This window comes from Rattus norvegicus, chromosome 5, assembly GCF_021556685.1.
Source record: "Rattus norvegicus strain SHRSP/BbbUtx chromosome 5, alternate assembly SHRSP_T2T, whole genome shotgun sequence".
Classification (NCBI taxonomy): domain Eukaryota; kingdom Metazoa; phylum Chordata; class Mammalia; order Rodentia; family Muridae; genus Rattus; species Rattus norvegicus.
In genome coordinates, this window is record NC_141538.1 from 2,056,048 (window position 1) to 2,070,717 (window position 14,670).

The 14,670-nt window shown below is 45.1% G+C and overlaps 1 non-coding gene and 1 pseudogene across 1 annotated transcript; both read right to left on the bottom strand.

Moving 5' to 3' along the window:
- Positions 1 to 6,597: 6,597 nt before the first annotated feature.
- On the bottom strand, positions 6,598 to 6,750 carry LOC148005558 (5.8S ribosomal RNA). Its single transcript, XR_015621643.1, has one exon. It is a non-coding gene; the product is annotated as a 5.8S ribosomal RNA (ribosomal RNA).
- A 1,030-nt stretch (positions 6,751 to 7,780) lies between these two features.
- Positions 7,781 to 8,675, bottom strand: LOC148005559 (18S ribosomal RNA; annotated as a pseudogene; the record flags this gene model as incomplete).
- Positions 8,676 to 14,670: the final 5,995 nt, after the last annotated feature.

A 14,670-nucleotide genomic window follows, 5' to 3' on the forward strand; every position in this document is an offset into this window, starting at 1 on the left:
GTAATTCTTAATTTGCTGTTGTCACCCAGCATGTATCTTAGATACTGATAATAACCAAGGAAAGATTAAGCTAGAAGAGAATTTATCCATAGTTTTAACTTTTGCTTTATTTAAATTAAAATGCTTTCATAATTTTACACAAAATACTATATCCAGATTTATGGAAATCTAGAATCACTCAGGACAAAAACTTTTGAGCATGTCTGAGAGAGAGACATCAGACATGAAGAGGTCCTCCAGCCAGAAGCTGGAACCCAGATGCCCTTCAACAGAGGAATGGATACAGAAAATGTGGCATATTTGCACAATGAAGTACTACTCAGCTTTTAAAAACAATGACTTCATGAAATTCATAGGCAAATGGATGGAACTAGGAAATATCATGCTGAGTGAATTAACCCAGTTAGTAGATACTAGTCCAAAGCTTGGAATACCCAAGATACAATTCATAGACCATATGATGCTCAAGAAGGAGGAAGAACAAAATGTGTACACTTCAGTCCTTCCTAGAAGGGGGAACAAAATACTCAAGAGGGAGGGGAACATAGGGACACAGAGTGGAGCAGAGACTTAAGGAAAGGCCATCTAGATGCTGCCCCATCTGGGGATCTATCACATATGCAGCCACCAAACCTAGTCAGTATTGCTGATGCCAAGAAGTCCTTACTGATGGGAGCTTGATGTGGATGTCTCCTGAGAGACTCTGCTAGAAACTCACTGATATAGACAAGCATGCTTGAAGCTAACCATCGGACTCCATGGGGACTCCAATGAAGGAGTAAAGGAAGAGCTGAAATGGTTTGCAAACCCATAAGAACAAGAATATCAACCAGCTAGACTAACCAGTGCTCCTAGGGATTAAACTACTAACCAAATAGTACTCATGTAAAAGCCTATTGCTTCAGTTGCATATGGAGCAGAGGATGGCATTGTCTGGCATCAATAGGAGAAGCCCTTGGTCCTGTGAATGCTCCTTTCTCCAGTGCAGGGGAATGGTATGCTATTGAGGTGTGAATGGGTGGATGGGAGGAAAAACATCTTCATGGAAGCAGGGGGTGGGTTGTGGGAGAGTGGGTAACTGGGCAAGGGAATATCATTTGCAATGTAAATATATAAAATATCAAGTTAAAAATGTTACCACTGCTCTTAATAACACTATATAAGTTTTTAAAATCCATTTGTCAAAATTCTTACTAAGTCTGTTTCGTTTTCACACATGGACTATGATGGATTAACACCATATCTGGGAATATCTTCTCAATATTAGACATAACATCTGAATATGTGATTATTTATATCCATATTTTTGTTCAAGAAGAATCCAATGCCAAAGAAAATTTCCTCTTTTTGATTAGCATGGAAAATATATTCAAAATAAGCTAATTAAATAAAGGATACTTGAGTGTATACACATTCATATACATATTCATATATATGAATATGTGTGTATGTATGTATACATGATGTAGGCCTCCTTCAAAGAGCATCCAGGCCTTAACAGTTTCCTCAGGCCTTCATGTTTTACCTAGACCTTTAACAGCCAGCAGCTTTGCCCTCTGAGCAACCAGTCTACAGAGGAATTCATAGAGAAACCCTGTCTGAAAAACTAGGGGAGGGAGACAAACAGATTAACAGATCTTGCTCTCTTTCTCTCTCTCTTTCTCTCTCTCTCTCTCTCTCTCTCTGTGTGTGTGTGTGTGTGTGTGTGTGTTCAACTGAGGAGGCACTGGCAAATAAATGTTTGCCCCTCCTCTCTAAGCCAGGCCACCCCAATACTGCCTTTCCTTTTCCTTAGTTTGTTTGGTTTATTCCAAGTTAATTATACCTGTTTCTTTAATTTCCTCTTCATTTCTTTAGTTGAGTCAGGGGTCTTTGCACATAAGCCCTGGAAATGAGTACCTGGATCAGGTCTGCATCCTGCTCACAGGGTTCTACCCACCTCCACCCCTCAAGTGATGCAATAAAAGACATGCATCACCGCACCTGGTTTCTTTTCACTGTACATTTACTTTAGTTCCAGTGTTCATTCAGGTCTGAGAGATGGGGGAGGGAAGGAGGGAAGAGAGACAGAGAGTGACAGAGAAACAGTTGACAGAGAGGGAGAATTGTAGGTTATTGTTCCATCTCTTCAATCACTGTCTGTTGTTCGCCATCTTGGCAACCATGCCCCGACACCCTACCTTGGATAAGATCAAGCATAATGGAAGCAACCATATAATTCCTACTTAGTCGCACTGAACACTCCAGTCATCACTACCTGTGGAGAATTGTAAGGGGGCTCCTCTGATCTAGAGAGTAGTACCCTTGAATGAAATGAGAAGCACAACAAGCATTATTTGTTTTGAAATATAAGACATGGAAAGAACTACATGTGTGGATTTACAGACAGAAAGACAGAGAGACAGAGAGACAGACAGAGAGACAGGACGGACAAGACAGAACAGGACAGGACAGGAAAAAAAAAACAAGAACAGAAACAAAAACTCAAAATGGAAGTCCAGTTCCAAATAGTCTCTGTCTGCACTGTCGCTCTAGTGTTGGTGGTCCAGCTTATAAAAGCTTATACATGGGTGGGTGCGGGAAATGCTGCTGGGTGTTCGGTTCAGGTCCAAGATTATTGCACGTAACTAGACATTGCATCTAGATAAGCCTTCCTATATTCCTCTCCAGTGCTGAGACCAAAGTGTGATCAAAGTCAAGCATCACCATGGGTGCCTTCCTTTTCATTTTTTCTTTCATCCTAGGAAGTGTGTGTGTGTGTGTGTGTGTGTGTGTGTGTGTGTGTCTGTGTGTAGAGAGAGAGAGAGAGGGAGAGGGAGGAGAGGGAGAGGGAGAGGGAGGGAGAGTGAGAGAGAGAGAGAGAGAGAGAGAGAGAGAGAGCTTTAGAGAGAGAGCTTTAGAGAGAGAGCTTTAGAGAGAGAGCTTTAAAATCAGCACTCAAGACTTCTTTCTTCCTATCCCTATCCCAAGCCCCCCAAACCAGGAGTAAAGCCACCAGCACCAGAGACAGAGGAAGATGAAATCTCTAGTATGAAAAACTAGAGGAGGGAGATAAACAGATCTCTCTCTCTCTCTCTCTCTCTCTCTCTCTCTCTCTCTCTCTCTTCCTCATAATTTGTTAAAGTGTTCCCTTTGTGCTGTATGGATTCTACTTTATTAAGCAAGTTTCACATCGTACTAGCTCCAAAGAGGAGTCAACAGTCTCTTGGCGTGCAGGCAGTTGTTGCCTGCTTTAAATATTTTTTGGTGTTTTTGTTTGTTTGTTTGTTTCAAAACCCAGGGCCTGCCTTCATTCAACAGATCCAAACCCAGTTCTCCAAGGGGAAAATGGAGTCAAGTCTGAAGTCACTGGCATTTAAGTCATCTGCCATTGACAGTCATAGGAGATGGGAATATCGTGCTTTCTCCAATGGAGATTCACCTGGGTATGCATCAACCACATATAAGGACAGGCCTGGGGTACAACGGGGTGGTGGATGGGGAGGAAGGATCTGGAAAGAGCTTTGTGATGATAAACTATGATCAGAATGTTGCACAGAAAACAAAATTTGTACTTTAAAAAACAACAACAACAAAAAAAACCTCCCGATATCTCTCCAAAAAGGAAAGGAAAAAAAAACTACAGCAGAACTTTACTAACTGCAAATGTTCCATCTCCCTGTATCCAATCACTCCACTCCCAGATAGGTAGATGACAGTTTGCTCTTCTGTCCCAGTTGGGCTATCGAGGTTAAGAAAAGGGGAACCACCACACGAAATAAAATAAAAGGAGTGGATAGATGTGCCTGGCATTTTAAGATGCGCAGTTTCTTTGTAAGTTTCATTTTGTTTCATTCTTTTAAAGGTTTATTTATTTATTTTCATTTATATGAGTATACTAAAGCCCTTTTCATATAAACACGGCAGTAGAGTACATGGGATATCCCTTTGCAGAGGGTTGTGAGCCACTATATGGTTTCTGTGGCCTGGAACTCAGGACCTCTGAAAGAGCAGAGCAGTGAGTGCTCTTAACCTTGGAGCCATCTCTCCAGCCCTTCACAAGCTTTATTTAACTAAACATTAAACATTAATCAGAAATGCCAAATCCTGTGAATATGGTCCAGATTCAGCCTTACTTAGAAATCCAGAGCTGGTAGGGCGAGGCTGGGAGTGAGCAAAGGGAGTCTTCCTCTTTCCCTGAGGGTGTGCTATCAATTCCATTACCATTTCCAAACAGCTGGGTGTGAGTCTAACTAAGGTTTTCTTCTGTCATTTGCCATTAGCCAGAGCACTGAAAGGACAGGGAGGGATCAGACTTTCACGCTGAAATCATCACTCACTGATTTCAGGCAGAAAACTTGCCACCCCTAAAGAGGCACCGCCTAGCTCAGCACTGAAGCAAAGCATGCTAGGGCAGCAGCAGTATTTCCCTGACAGACCTTCAGGGAAATGCATATTCTCCAGCCCCACCCCACCCCACCCCCTCTCAGCTAGCTCTGGTCCACCCCTCCCCCTCCCCCCACATACAGGGTGGAGGCCTTGTGTGTGTGGAGGGGAGGGGGATGGAAATATCGCTTGAGAGAGGGTTCGGGTCTCCCAAACAAATAAATAACTAGAATCTTCATTTATTTACTTTACTTCATCGAGCATACCAAGGAAGAGGGAAAAGGAACAGGGAAACTAGGCCAACTGGTAGAGCTCCTTTCATTTTGTTTCACAAGGGAAAAGCCAAAGAAACAACACTCCCTGGTTTTCCTGAAAGGAACAGGATGGCAAAAGTTGAAACATCAGCTCGCAACTTAATACTTTGGCTTTTAATAAAAGGGCCAACAGATCTACCTCCTATTTGGTAAAAAAGAGAATAAAAAAAACACAAAAACGTTCTGTCAGCCAACTTCCCTTTAAACCTCTGTTAAACAGGAAGACTGTTTTTTTAAAACATCATTTTAAATATTTAAATATGTATTTGTGTGTGTGTGTGTGTGTGTGTCTGTGTGTGTGTGTGTCTGTCTGTCAGTCAGTGTCTTCTGTATGGATAGGATGTGCTGTAACACTTGGGGCGGGGTGGTCCGGGTCCCACGGGTGATGCCGCACCGCCCCCAGTCACCTTCCCTGCAGGGCCTTCCCAGCAGTCCCATAGCCGGTTTTGGCACACCTCCAAGCCAAGGTGGAAGGGAGCCCAGTCGCCGACGGGGGGTGGGGGGGAAGGAACGGTCACCCACCAACCCCACCCCTGGCCCCAACCACGCGCCCAACCGCACCCCGCGCCCGCCGCCTGAGCGCCCGCCGACCCCCCTGTTGGGAGGAGCGGACGAGGCGACGGAGGGACGCGTGGAGAGGGAGAAAGACGCACGGGTGGAGGGGTCAGGAGGAACGGGGAGCGGGAAAGGTCCGCTGGGATCACTGGCACAGCCGAACGCGCGCCTCCGGGTTGAATCCTTTGGGCGGACTGTGCTGACCCACCCGTTTACCTCTTAATGGTTTCACGCCCTCTTGAACTCTCTCTTCAAAGTTCTTTTCCACTTTTCCTTACAGTACTTGTTGGCTATAGGTCTCGTGCCGGTATTTAGCCTTAAATGGAGTTTCCACCTGCTTTGGGCTGCATTCCCAAGCAACCAGACTCCGGGAAGATCCGGGCCCGGCGCCCCTGGGCCCGCTACCAGCCTCACACCGTCCACTGGCTGGGCCTCAATCAGAAGGACTTGGGCCCCCCACGAGCGGCGCCGGGGAGTGGGTCTTCCATACGCCACATTTCCCGCACCACGGCACTCGACGGGGATTCGGCGCTGGGCTCTTCCCTGTTCACTCGCCGTTGCTGAGGGAATCCTGGTTAGTTTCTTTTCCTCTGCTGACTAATATGCTTAAATTCAGCGGGTCGTCACGTCTGATCTGAGGTCGCGGTTGAGAGGAGAAGGAGGAAAGGAGGGCGCGCGCGGTCATGGGCGGACAGACGGAGAGGAGAGCAAGTGGGCGCCAGGGTCCCAGGCTGGGGTCTGCGACCTCTCTATCCCGGCCAGCTCCCACATCCCAGGAGCAAGTCGCGTCAGCAAAGGGCTGGTGCCCGAGCGGTCGGCACCCGGCGGGGGGGGGGGGGGGGAGGAGAGGTACCTGAGACCGGCCCCCGCGGGTACGGTATGACTCCCCCGTCCGACCCTTGCAGGTCGCTCTCTCTGAGCGCACTGGTGGGTGCCTGGCAGCGGAGGACGCACCGACCCAGTGGGCGGTGCCCGCCTCCCACCAGACCGGAGGAGCGATGACGGGCCCCTCTCGGCCCCTCTCGCGCCCAGGCACCTGACTGGCCCACGCCGATGCGTCCCCAAGGTGGGGAGAGCGGGCGAGGACGGGAGCTGGAGCGGCAGAGCGAGCAGGAATGAGCCACGAGAAGGGTGGTCGGCTCCTGGCGCCGGTGGACGGGGAGATCGAGGCCCACAGATCGAGGCTCAAGCAGATCCACCGGGCGTGGACGACCAACGGACGCCGCCCAAGTCTGAACTTCGGGAGGTGGAGGGCCAAAGGAAGAGGCCCTGCAAGCAGAGACCCAGCTGCGCGACGCGCCCCCCCCCACCCCCCCGCACGGCGACGAAACCGCAGGGGGCGTGGCAGCGATTGATCCTCAAGCGCCTCTCAGACAGGTGTAGCCCCGGGAGGAACCCGGGGCCTCAAGTGCGTTCAAAGTGTCCATGATCAATGTGTCCTGCAATTCACATTAATTCTCGCAGCTAGCCATGTTCTTCATCGACGCATGAACCAAGTGATCCACCGCTAAGAGTCATATAGGTATCTGGGGTGTGAGCAGACTTGTATGCGAGCTAACAATGGCACCACCTCCCCCGCCTGCCCCTGTTGCACGGGAAGAGAGGGGCCAAACGGGAGGCGGCTCCACCTCAGGCCCGCCAGCCGGAAACTAAAGGATACATGTGAAAAGAAAAAAAAAAGACAGGGTCGGGAACGGAAAGGCGGGACGCATAGGACATGGGACACTGCGAACCCAGCACCCAGTGGCAGCCAGTCAATGGGCGGGCAAGTCAGGCGCTCGGGCCGGGATTCCACGGGCGCCCAGAGGGGGCTCGCAACGCACCCCCCCCCCGACGCCTCTGGAAGCGCCAACCCTCCCTCAGACGACCAATGGGCCGTAGGGCGACCACCCCCCCCCCGGGGTTTTTAAACCTCTGCGCTGGAACACGACTGCTAAGTACCCGGACAGGAGCGGGGCGGACACGGTAGGCCCAGAAGGCGGGGCGGGACGGGGTGCGTGAAACCCATCCGCGGCACAGGCACCCCCACACTCGACAGAGCCACCCTGGCACCATCAAAGCTGGAGAGCTGTGGCGAAGGGGCGGCAGGTGCCGTGAGGAGAGCGATCGTGTCCCGGCCACCGCCCGGGAAGAGATCACATATTCCCCCCCCCCCCCCCCCGGCACACGAGATGAGATCACGGAGCCGGTCCAGAAAGAGGCAGAATGACCTCAGTACGCCAAGGGCCGTGGCTGGCCTACAGGCAAGGGAGGCGCCTGAGCCGGCTGCAGCAGTGGCGGAGGCAGAGGCGGGCGCTTGGAGGCGAGGACATAGGCAGAGGAGCAAGGGAGAGAGAGAAAATGGAGGAAGTCCCTCGACGGACCACACCAGACACACTCCACACACCGCTCCGTAAAGACCCCCGCCTTTCCTGAAATGCTCACTTGGTCAGCCGGCTGTGGCACGTGCCAGGAATGCTACCGGGACCCGGGGCCGCGCCTCCAGCTGAGAGGAGGGACTCACACAGGCCCGAGAAAGGACCAGACACCCCCTCGGCCTTCTCCGTTAATGATCCTTCTTCACCGTTTCACCTACAGAAACCTTGTTACGACTTTTACTTCCTCTAGACAGTCAAGTTCGACCTTCTTCTCAGCCCTCCAACAGGGCCATGGGCCGATCAGGCCTCACTAAACCATCCAATCAGTAGTAGGGAAGGGTGGTGTGTACAAAGGGCAGGGAATTAATCAACGCAAGCTTATGACCAGCACTTACTGGGAATTCCTCGTTCATGGAGAATAATTGCAATCCCCGATCTCCATCACGAATGAGGTTCAATGGGTTACCCGCGCCTGACTTTGTAGGGTAGGCACACGCTGAGCCAGTCAGTGTGGCCCTAATGCAGCCCCAGACATCTAAGGGAATCACAGACCTGTTATTGCTCAATCTCGGGTGGCTGAACGCCACTTGTCCCTCTAAGAAGTTGGGGGACGCCAACCGCTCAGGGGGTCGCGTAACTAGTTAGCATGCCAGAGTCTAGTTCCTTATTGGAATTAACCAGACATATCGCTCCACCATCTAAGAACGGCCATGCACCACCACCCACGGAATCGAGAAAGAGCTATCAATCTGTCAATCCTGTCTGTGTCCGGGCCGGGTGAGGTTTCCCATGTTGAGTCAAATTAAGCTGCAGGCTCCACTCCTGGTGGTGCCCTTCTGTCCATTCCTTTAAGTTTCAGCTTTGCAACCATACTCCCCCCAGAACCCAAAGACTTTGGTTTCCCAGAAGATGCTTGACTATCATGGGAATAACGCCGCCGCATCCCCAGTGGGCATCTGTTTAGTTATGTACCCCCATTTGTTTTTCTTTTTCTTTCTCCATTTCTCTTTCTTTTTCTTTCATTGGGGGAGGGGATTTTTTTAATTCACATTTTAAATATGATTTTCCTGATTTGCCCTCCATAAACCGGCTATTATTTCCCCTCATGCCTCCTGTTCTGAGGGCAGTTCCTCACTCACCCACTCACTCCTTCCAACCTGCCCATTCTGACAGTTCCCTACACTGGGGCATCAAGCCTTGACAGGACCAAGGGCATTTGCTCCCATTGGTGCCTGAAAAGGATATCCTCTGCTTCATATGCAGATGGAGCCATTGGCTCATCCTTGTGTAGTCTTTGGATGGTTGTTTAGTCCATGGAAGATCGAGGGCAGGGGTTTGGTTGGTTGATATTGTTCTTATAGGATGGCAAACCCCTTCAACAACTTCAGTTCTTTCTGTAAGTCCTCTTTTTGGAACCTTGTTCTCAGCTCAATGGTTGACTGCAAGCATTTTCCCTTCTTCCCTCCCTCTCTTCTTCTCTCCCTCCCCACACTGCTCTATGTTTGTATGTTTGTGTGTTTGTGTGTCTCTGTGTATGTGTGTGTGTGTCTGTCTGTCTGTGTGTGTCTGTCTGTATGTCTTTCTAAGTGAATGTCACTTTTCTTTTCTTAGATAAAGTGATGAGATAAGAGTCTTACCCAAGCTATGCAAATAAGTCCTTTAGGCTGAGGCCAGAGTATTTTTTCCCTCTGTTCTACTATTTATAGACCTAATACTAGGAGCTTCTAGCCTCCATGTAATCCAACCTTCCAAGCTGACTGATTCAATATGGTTTCTCTTGGCATCTTCATGAGTTGTCCTACTTGGACTCACATTAACTTGGACAATGTGTTACAATCTTCTGGATCCTTCTAATTCTCCAGCTTTTTCTGTTTTCCCCAGTGAATAGTTTGTTCTCTCAGAACCTGAATCTGTAAAATCATGTCCAGAAAACTTCCGTAAACACATGCCACACACCACAACTTCTCTTTCTTGCTCTACTTCTCTCTGTCTTTCTTTTGTCTATTTTTGTCTCTCTTTCTCTACTCTTGTGTATTCTCTTATTTCTAAGCTGTTCTCATGTGAATTGGGCATATTTTATCTGTGATACATTCTGTCACTTTTTTCTTTGAATTACTACTTTATCTGGCCCTCAATTATATGACACTTTCAAACATGGCTACTTCCTTATATAAACTAACCTTACAATGTACAATCATTTTGCTAATATTTATCTACCTAGTTCATACCTGGACCTATTGGTTGTAAAGAATTAACCTTTCAGGATGCCTATATTTATGGCAGAATCTTTCTGGCCTTTCATATATGATGTCCTGTGTCTCAAAGATGAGGGTATTAGAATAAAATTATTCTACACATTTTCTGAAGGTTGAAAGATTCAACTTAAGTCTTATTTTATGATCCCATTAGCAGCCATCAGTCCAAAACACAAAATCACTAAAACAAATCCTAGTTGCGTCAGGTAGGGTGGGAAAATATCCCAGTGATTAAGCAGGCAGGAAATGTTAGAGTGACGTGGAAGAAGATTGTTTATTGCTCAGCCTGTGTTTTTATAAAAGTTAGAACAATAAACCCAGGAGTGGGACAACCTACAGTGAGCTGGGCCCTCCAACAAAATTATTGATCAAGAAAGTGCCCACAGGCTTTTTCATAGGACAATCTTATGAAGAGTTTTTTCTCAGTTAATATTTCTTCTTCCAAGTTATCTCTAGTTTTATATCACATTGATAAAAAACCTTCCTATATAGTTTGTAGGTGAGAGTTTGTGGATGTATATCTCTAAGCTTGTGTATTGAAGTGATATCATTAAAAGTTTTACAAAAGAATGGATAATAATAACCTCTGTGTGTGTGTGTGTGTGTGTGTGTGTGTGTGTGTGTTTCTTTAATTTTGCAGGCTTTCGCCTGATTCTCGGTACTGTCTCGGTGCGGGCATGGGGCACCGACAGTGTATGTCAGTGAAATTATGTATGTATATGTGTTTCTGCATGCCCACAGATATTATATGTATCATAATAGGGTATTAAAGAGGACAATGTCTTAATCTAAAGAAATGCTTTAGATTATAGCACACACCAGCAAGAAAACATTCCTTTTTTGGCATGGGGTAGCAATTGGGCTTGCAACAATAAATTATGAAATATACTAGGAAGAGTAAAATAGCTCAGTAGGTACAGACATTTGTTGCCAAGGCTGTTAACCTTGGTTTGGTCCTCGGGACATACACAGTGGAAGGAGGAAATGGATGCCAAAAATTGTACTCCATCATCCACATGTGTGCAATCACATGCAGAAACAAGCAAATACTCAACTAAAAGAATCAGAAAATTAGAATTCTATAAATATAGGACTTAAAATATATGCATAAATTAAAGTAAGGAAATAAATTGACATGAGATATGGTAAGAATTCTGTAAAGGTGATACATACCCAGACTTAGAGAAAGTATCCCTATACATATGTGTGTTCCATTTCTCCCATTTCTGGAGCAAGAAAAAAATTGCATACATGGAATTTCTGCTTAGTATTACAGAGCAACAGAACATAATATTGAGAATTAAAAAAAGAATACATGGGGTTGGGGATTTAGCTCAGTGGTAGAGCGCTTGCCTAGGAAGCGCAAGGCCCTGGGTTCGGTCCCCAGGTCCGAAAAAAAGAACAAAAAAAAAAAAAAAAGAATACGTACATAGTTCATATGAAGGCAACTTGGTCTTGCAGAGATAAGCTAAACAACTCGTGGATACTATAAGTTCAGACTCATGAACATGTATTACTCAGATTGGTGAATCAAAAAACTTAAATATGGGGCATGTAGATTCCAGAGACTTTTCCACAGTGGAATTGTGTAACTAGGGTGACCAGACAATAGCACTTGCATTTGTATCACTTAGATTTAGGGACCTTTCCTTGCATGGTGGAGGAATAGGCACCTACACTGCAATGTACTATATGTAACTAGAAAAATAAAACAAGTTGGGGATTTAGCTCAGCGGTAGAGTGCTTGCCTAGCAAGCACAAGACCCTGGGTTCAGTCCCCAGCTCTGAAAAAAAGAAAAGGAAAAAAAAAAGAATGCAGAGAAATAAAACAAAATGTTCTCCTTTATAACCAAATCAGGAATACTACTAGGAGATTCCAGGTTTCTTAGTCACATCATGAAATAAAATCAAGTGACCTTGTTCTAATATTATATTCTTCATTCTTTCTGAGATATGAGGTAGAGGATGAAAGAAAATACCCAACAACCTGGGTTTAGGGTAATATATTAGTTTAAAATGTCAAGTGTATGAGTCCAAGGGGATCTGACATCCATCAGGAGTCCTGGAATACTTCCACTGGACTCTCCACAGTGGTTGCCTGTGTAGGATTTAGTTGCTGAATCAGCACTCATTTTTCAAATGTAGAAGACATCAAAATGTAGACAAGAGGGATCATTCTCATATTCATTTACAAAGCACCCCCACAAGTTTTCTATTGTCTTACTTGGAAAGGATAAATTTAAAAGAGTAAAACAATATTATTATACTCAAGGAAAAAGCTTGTGTCAAAGAAACAAAACAACAATTAAAGGCAAAAGTCTATGTTTTTCAATAGAGTGACTATAAGGAAAAGAAGTACATTTTAAGCAGAAATTGTTGTTATCTTCTTCAAATTTATGGAGCATGGATGTTATAAAATGAATGGTAAGATAGAATAACAATGTAGGGTGAGAAGCTAATTGAGAGAGTAGCAGAAAGTAAAATCAAAACAGCTCAGAGCATCAAAGAAGCCTGTGGTAAAACCAAATCTGCAGCAACACAATTGTAAGCAATAGTAAAAGTAAAAGACAATTCAAAAGGAGCATTAATGTATATGATGGACACTTGTGTCAACTTGGATTTAGATGCCTCTAAATCTGGAGGGGTTTGTTTCCTATTGAGAAGGCAAAATATTGTTCCCCTTTAGAAATTTGAAGTAGATTGAATAATTTTACCCTCTTTGTCCTAGTTAAAAAAAAATAAGGCCAGATAATAATTTAAATTGTAAACGTGTGTGTGTGGGTGGTGTGTCTTTATTAAATTATGTGTGAGTATTTGCATGCATAGGGTTGCCTGTGGAGGCTAGAAAAGGAAGAGTATTGGGTCCCTGAAACTGAAATTACCAGTGATTATGAGTCTTCTTGTTCTTTGAATCTAACATGGGTCTTCTTCAAAAGTAGTACATGTTCTTAACTTCTCCGTCATCTCTCCAGTCTCCTGTCAAAATAAGTTTAAAAAAATGATTTCTGTTGCCTAAAGACAAGGAGGCTGAATGAATATAATGATTCTGAGGTCATTTTTAAAGATGAAATTCATTATGATAGACAATGGGCATAATATATCTAAAACTAAGAAAAGATAAAGTGCAAACAATAAGGAACAGTGTGCTGCATGAGAGATGTTGCAGGGTAAAAAATGTCATGAAACTTTCTAAAGAGGCTTGAGTCTGCTTATAAGGTCGCAGTACTTTGTGTGTACATGTTTGTGTGGGGGTACATGTGTCTGCAGGTGCATGTCCACAGGTGTTAATAAGGAGGTCAAAGGTCAATACTGGGTATCATTCTCAGTCACTCTCTACTGTATTGATTTTGTGACATGGTCTCAAGCTGACCATGGAATTACCAATTTAGCTAGACTGGGGCTCTGTCAAGCCACAGGGTTTCTTTCTTTTCCATTTCACAGGCACCAGGATGATTAGCTTGGAACATAGTCCCATGACATTTTACATGTTCTCTGGAGACTGCACTCAGATCCTCATGCATGTATCAGAAATAATTTAACAGAAGTGCTACCTCTTTCTGGCAGTGGCCATGTAGCTGCTGCAAGGAATAGCATATGAGTGCTTCAGTGACAGGATTCTACTGTGGCAAGTCCATTTAAACCACTTCTCAGTTGACAAGGGAAATTTGGTGGCCTTTATATTTAGTGCCAAGTTTGCATGCCCCACAAGCTCTCCTTTCCTTCATTGTACTGCATATAGTCATTATCAAAATTGTATCACTTCATCAGTCATGGACAAGGCCATCTGGAGTCACACAGGCTAAGTCACTGTGGATGATTCTACATCTTTCTCAAAACTCTTTCAAGGGATAAAATGTTCTTCACCTTTTTTTTTTTGTATCTATCAATCCTCCAGATGTTACCATAAATCCTGGGAATTTGAGACTTACAATCATATCTCTAGAGAAGTACCCAGTCACACTGAGCAAGTCTGTGTCAGTTGTGGAGAGAGGTAGGTCCTGCTTACATAACTGTTTTTAAGAAGCTATATCTGATCAGTAGAGACATGGAAAATGCAGAGATTATGTTGGATTGGTAGAGAGTTGAAAATGGCTCTTAGAATGATTACATCTTACAAAGATCTATATATTAGAAAGATATCTAGAAGATCTGCTTTGTAAAATGAACTTGTCTGTCTGCAATTAAAAGGGAATTATGATAGGAGATAATAACTAGAGATAGTTTACCAACAAATGTTCAATTAGGCCTCTCACCATGCATAACTATGTAACCACGTTTGCTACCAGACAGGTAAGTCTTCCTGTTTCCAGGACAAGCCTGGCCAGACATCTCTTTTGTCTTGCTGAAATTGTGCTTTTTAATGCAAAAAAAGTTTAGGTGGTGACTGATCCAAGGAATGGGAGGAGGAAGGGGAACTATTGGTGGCTTTGTGTAAAGATAGAGCTTTTGAAAGGTGGGTATTATGATTTTTTTTTAATAATGTAAGCAATGGTATCACTGCTTGGGTAAGCACAATTGTCATTGTATAAATATAGAAGGCTCAAGTTATTTGTGGCCACTTTCCTGAAAATCAAAAGGTGGTCAGTGTCTTCACTTTTGTTAACTCCCCTTCTCCATCTCAGGACCTAAACATTATAGCTAGAACTGGCATTGGCATCTTCTTGGTTCCTAAATTTTAATTTTTTAAACATTTTTATTAGATATATTTCTTTACTTCCATTTCAAACATTATTCCCCTTCCCAATTTCCTGTATATAAGCCCCCATTCCCTCCCATCCCCCTCCCCCACACAGGCATTCCCCCTATACATCCACTTTATCCCCC